This window comes from Cupressus sempervirens, chromosome 10, assembly GCF_028749045.1.
Source record: "Cupressus sempervirens isolate cs-2001-9-10 chromosome 10, ASM2874904v1, whole genome shotgun sequence".
Taxonomy (NCBI): Eukaryota; Viridiplantae; Streptophyta; class Pinopsida; order Cupressales; family Cupressaceae; genus Cupressus; species Cupressus sempervirens.
Window position 1 is genome coordinate 14,760,886 of NC_143127.1, and position 11,356 is coordinate 14,772,241.

Below are 11,356 nucleotides of genomic sequence, written 5' to 3' on the forward strand. Positions count from 1 at the left end.
ATTTTAAGGAGAAGTCTTTTCAAGACAAGATGTAAGATGGCTGGAAAATGTTGTAAAGTGATCATTGACAGTGGAAGTTATACAAATCTAGCATCAAAAGAGTTGGTTACCAAGTTGTAGTTGCAGAGGCTAAAACATCCCAAACCTGATCATGTTTCATGGATCAAAGATGAGCATACAATATTGGTAAGTGAGCAATGCCTTGTGAAGTTAAAAATTGGACATTACTTTGATAAAGTTTTGTGTGATATTATGCCCATGGATTGTTGTCATATTTTGTTGGGTAGACCTTGGAAATATGATAGATATGTTGTACATGACGGAAGATTGAATCAATATACTCTTTGGGTAAATGGGAAGAAACAAACATTTTTGCCTTTGATTGAAAGTTCGGATGAGGTTAATTGTACTTCTATAAAAATTTGCATGGTTAATGGGAAACAATTTGAAAAGGAAGTGAAGAAGAATTAGGTTTGTTTTGCTATAATCCCAAGAAAACTGAGTTTTTTCAATGGAGACCGAGTGCCAGAAAACAATGTTAACCAAGTTCCAGTCAATGGTGACTAAGTGATAGATGGTAGTATTGACCAAGTACCAGGAGAAATTACAGAGTTGCTGAATGAGTATAAAGGCATTATTGCTGAAGATATTCCTGATGGTTTACCTCTTATAAGAAGTATAAGTCATTGTATGGATCTGATCCCTAGAGCTAGTTTTCCAAACAAAGCACCATATAGATTGACACCTACAGAGAATGAAGAACTTAAAAAACACGTGCATGAGTTGTTGTAGAAAGGTTTGATCAGAGAAAGCTTGAGTCCATGTGCTGTACCTATTGTATTAGCACCTAGAAAGAATGGAGAATGGAGAATGTGTACTGATTCCGGAGCCATTAACAAGATAAGAATGAAATATAGGTTTCCTATGCCAATGATGGATGACATAATGGATTTTTTGAGTGGAGCAAAGTATTTTACCAAGATTGATTTGAAGAGTGGCTATCATCAAATTAGAATTAGAGAAGGTGATGAATGGAAGACTGCTTTCAAGACAAAAGATGGTTTGTATGAATGGTTGGTTATGCCTTTTGGTTTGACTAATGCACCTAGTACTTTCATGAGATTGATGAATGAAGTTCTAAAAAGATTCTTGGGTAAGTTTTTGATTATTTATTTGGATTATATTCAGATATTCAGTAAGACTAAGGAAGAACATCTTGAGCATATTAGACAAGTATTGCAGTGGTTGAAAGAGGAAAAGTTGTTGATTAATCTAAAAAAGTGTTCTTTTATGCAAGAGGAGATTGTGTATCTAGGATTTGTGATTTCAGCTGATGGATTGAGGATGGATCCTAAGAAGGTTAAACCAATTTTGGAATGGACTACACCTAAGAATGTGAGTGAGGTAAGATCATTTCATGGTTTGGCTAGTTTTTACAGAAAGTTTATAAAGAATTTTAGTGCTGTTTGTAATGCTATGACTGAAACAATGAGGGGAGATAAAAAGGAATTCAAGTGGACATAGGAAGCTGATAAGAGTTTTGAGACCTTGAAACAAAAGGTTGCTAAATTACCTATATTGGCTTTACTTGATTTCAACAAAGTATTTAAAGTTGAATGTGATGCAAGTGGTAATGCAATAGGAGCTATATTAAGTCAAGAAGGTAAGCCTGTTGCTTTCTTTAGTGAAAAGTTGAATGATGCTAAAAGGAAATATTCTATGTATGATCAAGAGTTTTATGCTATTGTTCAAGCATTGAAGAAGTGGAGACATTATTTGATGCCTAAGGAGTTTGTGTTGTATACTGATCATAAAGCAATACAATACTTGGGAAGTCAACATAAATTGAATCAAAGACATATGAAGTGGGTTGAGTACTTGCAAAGTTTTACATTTTTGCTCAAGCACAAGAGTGGAGTTACTAACAAAGTTGCTGATGCATTGAGTAGAATATGTTCTTTGTTGACTGAAATGAAGGTTAAAGTTCTTGATTTTGATTAGATGAAAGAGTTATATGATGCTGATCCTGATTTTTCTGAGGCATGGAGAGAGTGTAGAGCTCCAAATTTGACAGATCACATAAGTAAGTATGATGAGTATTTCATTCAAGAAGGTATGTTGTTCAAAGGTAATCAGTTGTGTATTCCTAGAAGTCCTATGAGATTGAATTTGATTAAGGAAAAGAATAGTGGTGGATTAGCTAGACATTTTGGAATTGATAAGACATTGAGTTTGCTGAAAGAGAAATATTATTGACCACAAATGTATAAGGATGTTCAAAAATTTGTAAAGATTTGTGGAGTTTGTCAAGTTGCAAAGGGAGTGAGTCAAAATATTGGTTTGTATACACCTATTACTGTTCCTAAGAAACCTTGGACTGACATTAGTATGGATTTTATTCTTGGATTGCCTAAAATAGTGAAAGGGTATGATTCCATATTTGTTGTAGTGGATGGATTTTGCAACATGGCTCATTTTGTACCATGTAAGAAGACATCAGATGCTGAGCATGTTGCTGAACTTTTCTTTAAAGAGATTGTGAGATTGCATGGATTACCAAGAAGCATTATTTTAGATAGAGATAGTAAGTTTGTTGGTTATTTTTGGAAGACTTTGTGAAAGAAGGTGGGTACTAAATTGAAGTTTAGTTCTTCATTCCATCCACAAATAGATGGACAAACAAAGGTTGTGAATAGAAGCTTGGGAAATTTGTTGAGATGTTTAGTTGGGAATAAGCCAAGTAATTGTGAGATGGTATTGGCACAAGCTGAATTTGCATATAACAATTCTGTGAATAGGAGTACAGGGAAGAGACCTTTTGAGATTATTATTGGAATGCATCCTAGAGGTATATAAAATTTGAGAGATGTGTCTGGTGAAGAGAAGAGAAGTTTTGCAAGAAAAGAATTTTCTAATTTTATGGATTCTTTGCATAAGGAAGTGAAGTTGAGGTTGGAACAAAGCAATTAGAAGTATAAGGAGAATGCTGATCAGTCTAGAAGACACCATGATTTTCAAGTTGGAGATGAGGTGATGGTTCATCTAAAGAAATAAAATTCCCAGTTGGAACATATAGTAATTTGAAGATGAAGAAATTTGGACCTTGTAAGATCTTGAAGAAGTTTGATAGTGGTAATGCATATGAAGTTGAGTTACCTGATGACATGGATATATCTCCTATATTCAATATTGTTAATTTGTATAAGTATCATGAGTCAGATGAGGAATTTGTTGTACCTGATGAAAATTCTAAGAAGCAAATTGAAGAGGTTGAACATATACTAGATCAGAGAGTTGGTAAAAGTACAAGAGGAAAAGATTATTATGAATATTTGGTGAAGTGGAAGAATAGACCAATTGAAGATGCTACATGGATTTCTCAATTTGAGTTGGATTCAGCTCACGTTGTGACACTTGCATGATTCAGGAGAATCATTTTCTCCAACCCTGGTTGTCTGATGCAAGAGCATCCTAGGTTTCCTTGTAATCCTGCACCTTTGTTCTTTTTGCTAGTTGCTACCGAGTTCTAGTTTCTAGTTGCTACTGAGTTCCAGTTGCTAGTTGCTACCGAGTTCTAGTTGCTAGTTGCTACCGAGTTCTAATTTCCAGTTGTTATAGAGTTCCAGTAGCTTTAGTTGCTACCGAGTTCCAGTTGCTAGTTGCTGCCAAGTTCCAATTGCTAGTTGCTATCGAGTTTCAGTTTTTAGTTGCTACCGAGTTCAAGTTTCCAGTTACTATCGAGTTTGTGTAGGGCCCATTTGCCGTTGCACCAAAAGCCATGACTGTTAGTGAACATGGAACACCACATAATTAACCACCTGTGGGCAGGAGAGCGCGTCGCATCACCCAACAATCTCCCCCTCGACGCGCATACCAGGTGCTTACACGGGTCGGGAAGGCACCGGGGAGATTTGAACCCATGACCAAGCCAAAACCAGGCTCTGATACCAATTGTAGGGCCCATTTTCCGTTGCACCAAAAGCCATGACTGTTAGTGAACATGGAACACCACATAATTAACCACCTGTGGGCAGGAGAGCGCGTCACATCACCCAACAGTTTGTAGTTGAGTTCTAGTTGCTACCGAGTTCATAGTTGTTGTCATGTAATCCCTTTGGATGTCAAGCTCGTATGGATGCTGAGTGCCAGTTTTGGAAAGCTTTCTTTTGTTGAGTAATCTACATCTGGTTCCTATTTGGGCTAACTTTGCTCGCATTTAATTTTGGTATAGGTAGTTATATTTGATGAGAGCCGACTTGTGGCTTCTCTATGTTCTAGAATGTTCTGTAAGACATTTTGGCAAGTATAAATAGAGTGCTTAGGCTTAGATTAAAGGTAGATTTTGTGAGAGTTTAAAAAAAGCATAGGGTATGAGTCTGGAAATGCAAATTTGAAGCTAGATCATAGATCTAGAAGTCATTCTATATCTGGCCGTAACCTAGAAGGACTTACAACTGGGCATGTATGCTATTTACTTGATGAATTAAATAAAGATATCTTGTTCTCTCTCCTTGATGCTATGTTTGTGTTGTGTTTTCCACTGTGTTAACTCTTGCAAGGTGGTTTGGATAGCTGGGTGAGGCTTTGGTCCTAGTTATTCATCATCTTGCCTACATCAGCTTCATCCTTGATGATGATCGTGAGGAGGAGTAAAATCGCTAGAGGCCAATTCTAAAAGAACATGAGCTACTATACAGAGGGCATTTCCCTAATGAGCTGAAAGTTCCTGTAGATGAGCGACCTCCAGAGCCACTTTATCTATTTGTACTTGAATTTGTAACATGGCATTGTTATAAATACATGCTTTAGCATACATAGAAACATTATTTCCAAGTGTGTTGTTAGCATAAATAACTACATTGCGATCTTTCTAAATGGTAAATAAGATCTCCAATCTAAAAGCATGCCATATCTAGGAGTACTTGAAGGGAATCTAAGTGTTGTCACCCAGAACAACCATATGCCAAGAGAAAGGTTTTGGGTGGAAGGGGTGAAAGAGATCATGGTTCCATCACTAATAACACTGAGCCCATCTATAAAACCAAAAAATGTGCAAAAAAGTCTTAGGTTGACCATAGAAAGAGAAATGAGGGTCAAGAACACCCAAGTACTATAGCTAGGGGCCCAAAGGAAAGCCCTGGAAAAGAATACACCAGGTGAAATGTCTAATTTTAGGCTCAGTAATGGGTTGCCACACAGTGGTAAAGCTATGACTTTAAGTACAATGATAAGATTACAAATGCCATCATTGGTTGAGAACTTCAACCATGGGTAGGTGAAGAACACGCCATCGATAGCCCAACCTAGGCTTATAGCTAGTTACTAGGGTGCCTGGATACCACTTCCAACCTTTCCACAAAGGGTGAGTGGAATCAATGCCAACTTTATGTAACAAATGTGGAGGCACCTTAGAAATTAGAAGATCAAAAGTCTATCAATTTGGATGAGTGAGTCAGAATTGTACTTTCATATCCTTCCATGATGCTCATAGTAACTCTATAGAAAAGATCTTTAGGGGTTCTTATGCTATGTTTAAAAAAATATAGAGCACTAGCCCCATGTAACTTAGCCAGGGGAACACCTTGGATATAAAATAATGGTGACTACTAGAGGTTGTGTCGGTTTATGGGGAGCCCATCTTTGAACCCATTACCAACCTAGTGAAGCCAGGGCTTAACTACTTCCCAAGCTTTCCAAATACTCTTGGCAACAAAAGTGCCCAGAATCTAGATAGGTTTAGTGGTGACAAGAAGAGTTTGAAAACCAATCCCCTTCCAAGCTGGCCAGTGAACCAAAAAGCCTGAAGAAATGTAATGTCTTAACAAAATCTTCCAAGCTTCATTGCCAGAAAGAGATCAAATCACCCATTTGGCACATAAAGTAGTACCTTGCTTCTGGGTGGACAATAAGCCTAGGCCACCAGATTCTTTGGGAAGATAGCAGAAATCCTAGGTAACTCTATGAAAGCCCTGGTGAGAAGCATTTGGCACCCAGAGGAAATCATGTAATAGGTGCTCAAGTTTGAGATGAGAGGCCTTTGAGGGAGCCCAACAAGAGTAATAGTACACATGGGTAGTGACCAATACTTTGGAACAAATCTAGAATTTTCCTGCAAGAGAGAGAAGTTTGGTGATCCAATACTCATACCTCTTCTCTATTCTTGCAAGAACTACATTCTAGAGCTCAATGGCTAAGGCTTGGAAGGCAAAAGGGATGCCCAAAAAATGAAAAAATTCCCCATGTTGAACCCATTTCCATTGATATTGCCCAAGACACATATATTTTCATTCACTCATATACCAATAACATAAAAAAAATCAAGAAAATCATTTAGCTAGTGTAAACTTAGCTAGTAAAATACTAAAGAATACCATTAAAGTGAGATCTATAAACAATTAAATAATATAGAGAGCTATAAAAAATTATACAACCTTTTAACATGATAAATAAATTAATAATAAAATTCAAACTTTACCAAGAAAATCTTATTTGTACGTCATGAGTAAAAACCTAATGTTTTCTATTGATATAATGTAGTGCCTCTCCCATTTGAATTCTATAAGTCATCCCAATGTATGTAACCTTGTTGATCCTTCCTTGAGAAGGGATTGTGATTGGAACCATGAGTGGTCTACACGCTTGAGGTGATTGGATTTAGGTTACTATATCAGTTGCTTTGATTATGCTTATGACTAATTTATGAGATTATGATGTGATTTATGGTTCATTAAGGTTTGTGCCAGTAGTTACTAGGATCAATGTGGTATCATGATGTTGTTTTGTGATTACCTAGAGATGTGTAGAGATTTCACTGTGCACTTTTATCTTGCTACACTGGACTAGGTTCCTGAATCCTGTAGCAATGGTTAGTCATGTTTATGACTATATTTGCTTATGGGTTTTAAATGCTTGTTCATGTTGTTTATACAACCATTCCTAAATTCTTAAGTAATTAGAAATGGAATGTCAATGTTGGATTGTTTGGTTATGTGCTATGGATATTTACCTTGTTATATTTTGATCCAAGAGATACTTGTTACTCATGTTATGTTTTACATTTGAGATGACCTGAGGGTTAGATGTTATACTTTGATTTTGGTATCATAGATGTTAGACTACTATGCTATTCAGTTAATCATATTTACATGTTGATGCCATTTTGATATGAGAGTGTGTTTTATGATGATATTTGGTTATCTGATATTTGGACATGTCTCTAATTATGTTAGATGATGGAGTTAATGCTATGGTAATTTACTTCATTCTTCATTATTCTATATGTGAGCATGAGTGACATAAATAGATTATTTTAGTATAATTGAATAAATGGTTGAATTAGGTGATTTAATGAATTTAAATCTTTGACTATATTATTATATGCAATTGCATTTGATCACTTATTCTAGTGTGCAAGATTTATATCCTTGGTAATGGCACATGGAGTTAGTGATTTAGCTGTTCATAATTACCAATGTCATCCTTGTATGGTCAACACATCTTATCTAAACATTTAAATTAAACCTTAAAGTGATTTGATAAATTTGGATTCATTTGCATTATGTGACTAGACCTATGAACATGTCTGTGCATTTAGAGGTTCACATGGTCACGAAGGTTGTTAAGGAATTTTTGTGATTTTTGGGTTTTCAAGTTTTATTTTTATTAATTTTAATTTTTGGCAGCTTTTTCATAGATGAATTCCTATTATTAGGAATAGCCTATTTTCGTTTAGGTCAATTTAGGGTTTAACTAGGTGGGCTGGTTATTTACCCTAATCGATTATTCACTCAAAAAGTGAATAAGTATTGAAAAAGGAATTTAATTCCTCACTTCTCACTTTTGAATTAGAAAGATTTGGGAGTAAAACCCAAAATCCTCTTCATGAGGATTTACTATTTTGTTCATTGTGGGAGCTATGAGTGTGGGATCGATGTGAGATTGGTCTCGTTTGATCCACCTCTGGGAGACCTTGGATTGCCAAGATTTTTGGTTACTTTTGTAGGATTTTTATTTTATGGTTCAAATTTCCATTTTGCCATTTTGGCTATGAGGTAGGGCTCTCCCATTTTATTATTTCTACTCTATTTCTACTTCTATTTTTCATAGTTGTTTGTTAGGAGGCTGAGAAGTAGTGTTCCCCTCCATTTATGTATGCCATCTTTACCTGATTGGGAAGGTATGAGCATTTATGCATTTTATGGGATGAGGATTTGGGGTTTTACACTGTTATGATGGCTATTTTTGCATATGGAGTCCAAATCCAAATTTTATTGGATTTTTGTATGCCCAAAGAACAAATGGATTTTAATTTTTGTAAGAATTTGGCTTAGGCCATAATTCACCCAAGAACTAAAGAACTCAACACAAGCACATAGTAGACCAAAATAGAGAGAGTATGATCAATATGATATTGCTTAGGCCTCTCAGGAAGTACCTAGAATATCTCTAGAACAACCAGGAGATAAGAAAACTAAGCACCTTATCCAACATTCTAGATGAATGGATAATAATGACAAAGTGTCATATGTGTGTAGAAGATTCTTGTGTTGTAGACAACATGTGCTTTAAAAGAGGTGCGGTCCCCTATGATGTCATCATGACAACAAACAAGAGTGCACATACTCCTAGGTGACTAATAAATAAATATTAATATAATGCATTAACCTAAGTAAACTTAAGTAAGTGTAATATGTAAATACTTATTTACACCAACACCACCCCTTAAGTGCAACTTAGGGGAATGCCCTTAAGCTTACAAAATCTAGGATGCAATGCATGATGGGTCCCAGCTACTAGGCCATATTAGGTACCCATGTACACAATGATATGCAATCTCCCATAAGGGAAAACCTCATGGGAAAAACCCTCCCCCAAAAAGAGAGATAAATAGGGATGCACGGATGGATGGAGTAATCAAGACCCCCCCATTACGACATACATCTAGTATATACATAAGAGAATGATGAGAAGAGGAAGAGAGATAGGATGGGCTCCCCCCCCCCCCCACCCCAATGAAAAATGTCAAACAGTGACTACTCTGATGAAGAATCTGATCCAAGACTACAGAATGGTGTTCCTCCCCGTAGGAAGAAACAATGCCAAGGGTACAAATGAGATGCTTCTGCTATGCATGGAAAGAATCCCATGAATAAGTGATGTCTCTGAAACCTGCTCAACTGAGTGAAGAACTTGTCCCAAAGAACTGTTTCTCTCTGCAAGTGATGAAGAATCCTGTTGCAACTACTGATCATAAGTATCCACAATCACTTCAATCTGTGGGGATTGATCATGTAGAGAATGAACAAGAGAGTCTAATGGAGCCCTCGCGACAACTGAAGAAGGTAATTCTACATCAAGAAGAAGAGGCAGATCATGAATACTATCCCCCAAATCTATCACTAAACCTTTATCTAGAAGATTGGATGTACCCTATTGTTCTGGACCTATCACTGTGGTGATGTATGCATGTGGAGTGAACTAATAAAGTGACCTCTTACTGCAACTATCGATAGAACCCCACATGTCTGAATCTATTGAAGCACTATCACTGAAATCACTATCAATGTCCACATTGTATGATGTGTGAAGAGGAGTGGAGGACAAGCTCGGTGAACTTTTCTCAAAATGTACATCCTTCTCCACAAATATTTGATGTGTCTCAGGATCTAGAAGTCTATATGCCTTCACACTATCTTCATAACCAATGAAGGTAAAAGGTCAAGATGTCTAAGCTTTGCAGCCCTTGGAAGATATCTTTGCCCATGCAGGACAACCGAAGACTTTGAAGTGTGTCACAATAGGTTTTCTACCACACCATGCCTCAAAAGGAGTTTTGCCATCTAAGACTAGATGAGGAGAATGATTAAGGATGTGAGTGGCACTTGAGATTACTTTGACTTCTAATGATGGATTGAGAGACTTGGCATGAATCATGGAACTTGCCATAGATTTGAGAGTCCTAATCCTCAAAGCTGCAACATCTATCTTATGCAGACTAAATGCTAGTGGAGTTTGAAGATCAATTCCCTCATGTCTGCAAAAGTCTGTAAGTCATTTGTTCACATACATGCTTCCATTATCCATTTGGAGAACTTTGATGGCCTTTTTGGATTTCCATTCTTTATGAGTCTTAAAGTCTAGAAAGTTGTCCAAAACTTCATTTTTTCTATGAAGAAAGTAGACCCAAGCAAACCTTGAAAAGTCATGAACAAAGGTGAGTATGTAGTGACCCTAGCTAAATGCAAAAGCACCTGCTAATACCATGTGAACCATCTGGAGAACACTAGTTTCTCTTGAAGACTTATCTCTCTGTAACTTTCCCTCTAGATGCATATCCATTGAATCTATTGAACATTCACCCTTAGAAAAGTTTATTTGAGGTAGACCTTTGACCATTCAATTTGTGCAAACTTGCTGAAGATAGCGATAGTCAAGATGACCATATAGCTCATGCCATAATTGCATGTTTGAATTAGATTGTGATAACAAGGACTTTGAAGGAGACTTGGGTACAAAATGAGAGAAAGAGTACAACCTCTTGTTATCATTCACTTTCCTTACTACAACCAAGGAATTGTCTTGAAGACTATGCACCTTTACTGAGTTTGGAAGGAACTCAACTCTATGTCCATCTCTGAGGTGAGTGATTTGGTAAATTGAGAGGAGATTTGAACTTAGGTTTGGAACATAGAGAACCTCTTGAAACCCTCCATTTTCCATTTCCACATTTCCTTTTCCTTCAAATTCCATTTTACTATCATTTCCCATGAAGATGTGTGGTACCTTTGAGTGATTCAATGAAGAAAAATCCTCCTTTGAAGAACCCATATGATATGAGGCACCTGAGTCAAATATCCATTCCTTTGAAGAGTTTGCATTAGCCATGAGTGCTTACCCTTTGGCCTTATAATCTAAAGAAGACCCTTTATCCTTGTAAGCATTAGGCAATGGACCATTATGTTTCTTCATGATGTTGGTTAATTCATCAATCTTTTAAAGATAACACTCATGCTCTTCATGACCCGATTTCTTGCAATAAGCACACTTCTTCTCCTTATTGTTGTTGTCCCCCTTCTTATTGTTGTTCGAGGACATGCCTTGTTGATTGGATTGTGGTGTTGTCTTTTCTACATCCTCTAATTTTTCTTTCTTCCACTTCTTCTTACCCTTTCCTTTGCTTGAAGATTGTCTAGCTAAATATTGAGAACCCTCATTGGCCACCAATTCTTTAAACTGAGGTGATTTGAGAATCCCCATTGATTTCAACTTCTTTTCTTCATCATCCAATAGTTTAGCATATTCATCAAAAGTGATTTTCTTGTAGGCTGACCCTAAGGTAGTCTTTGAGGTGTTAAAA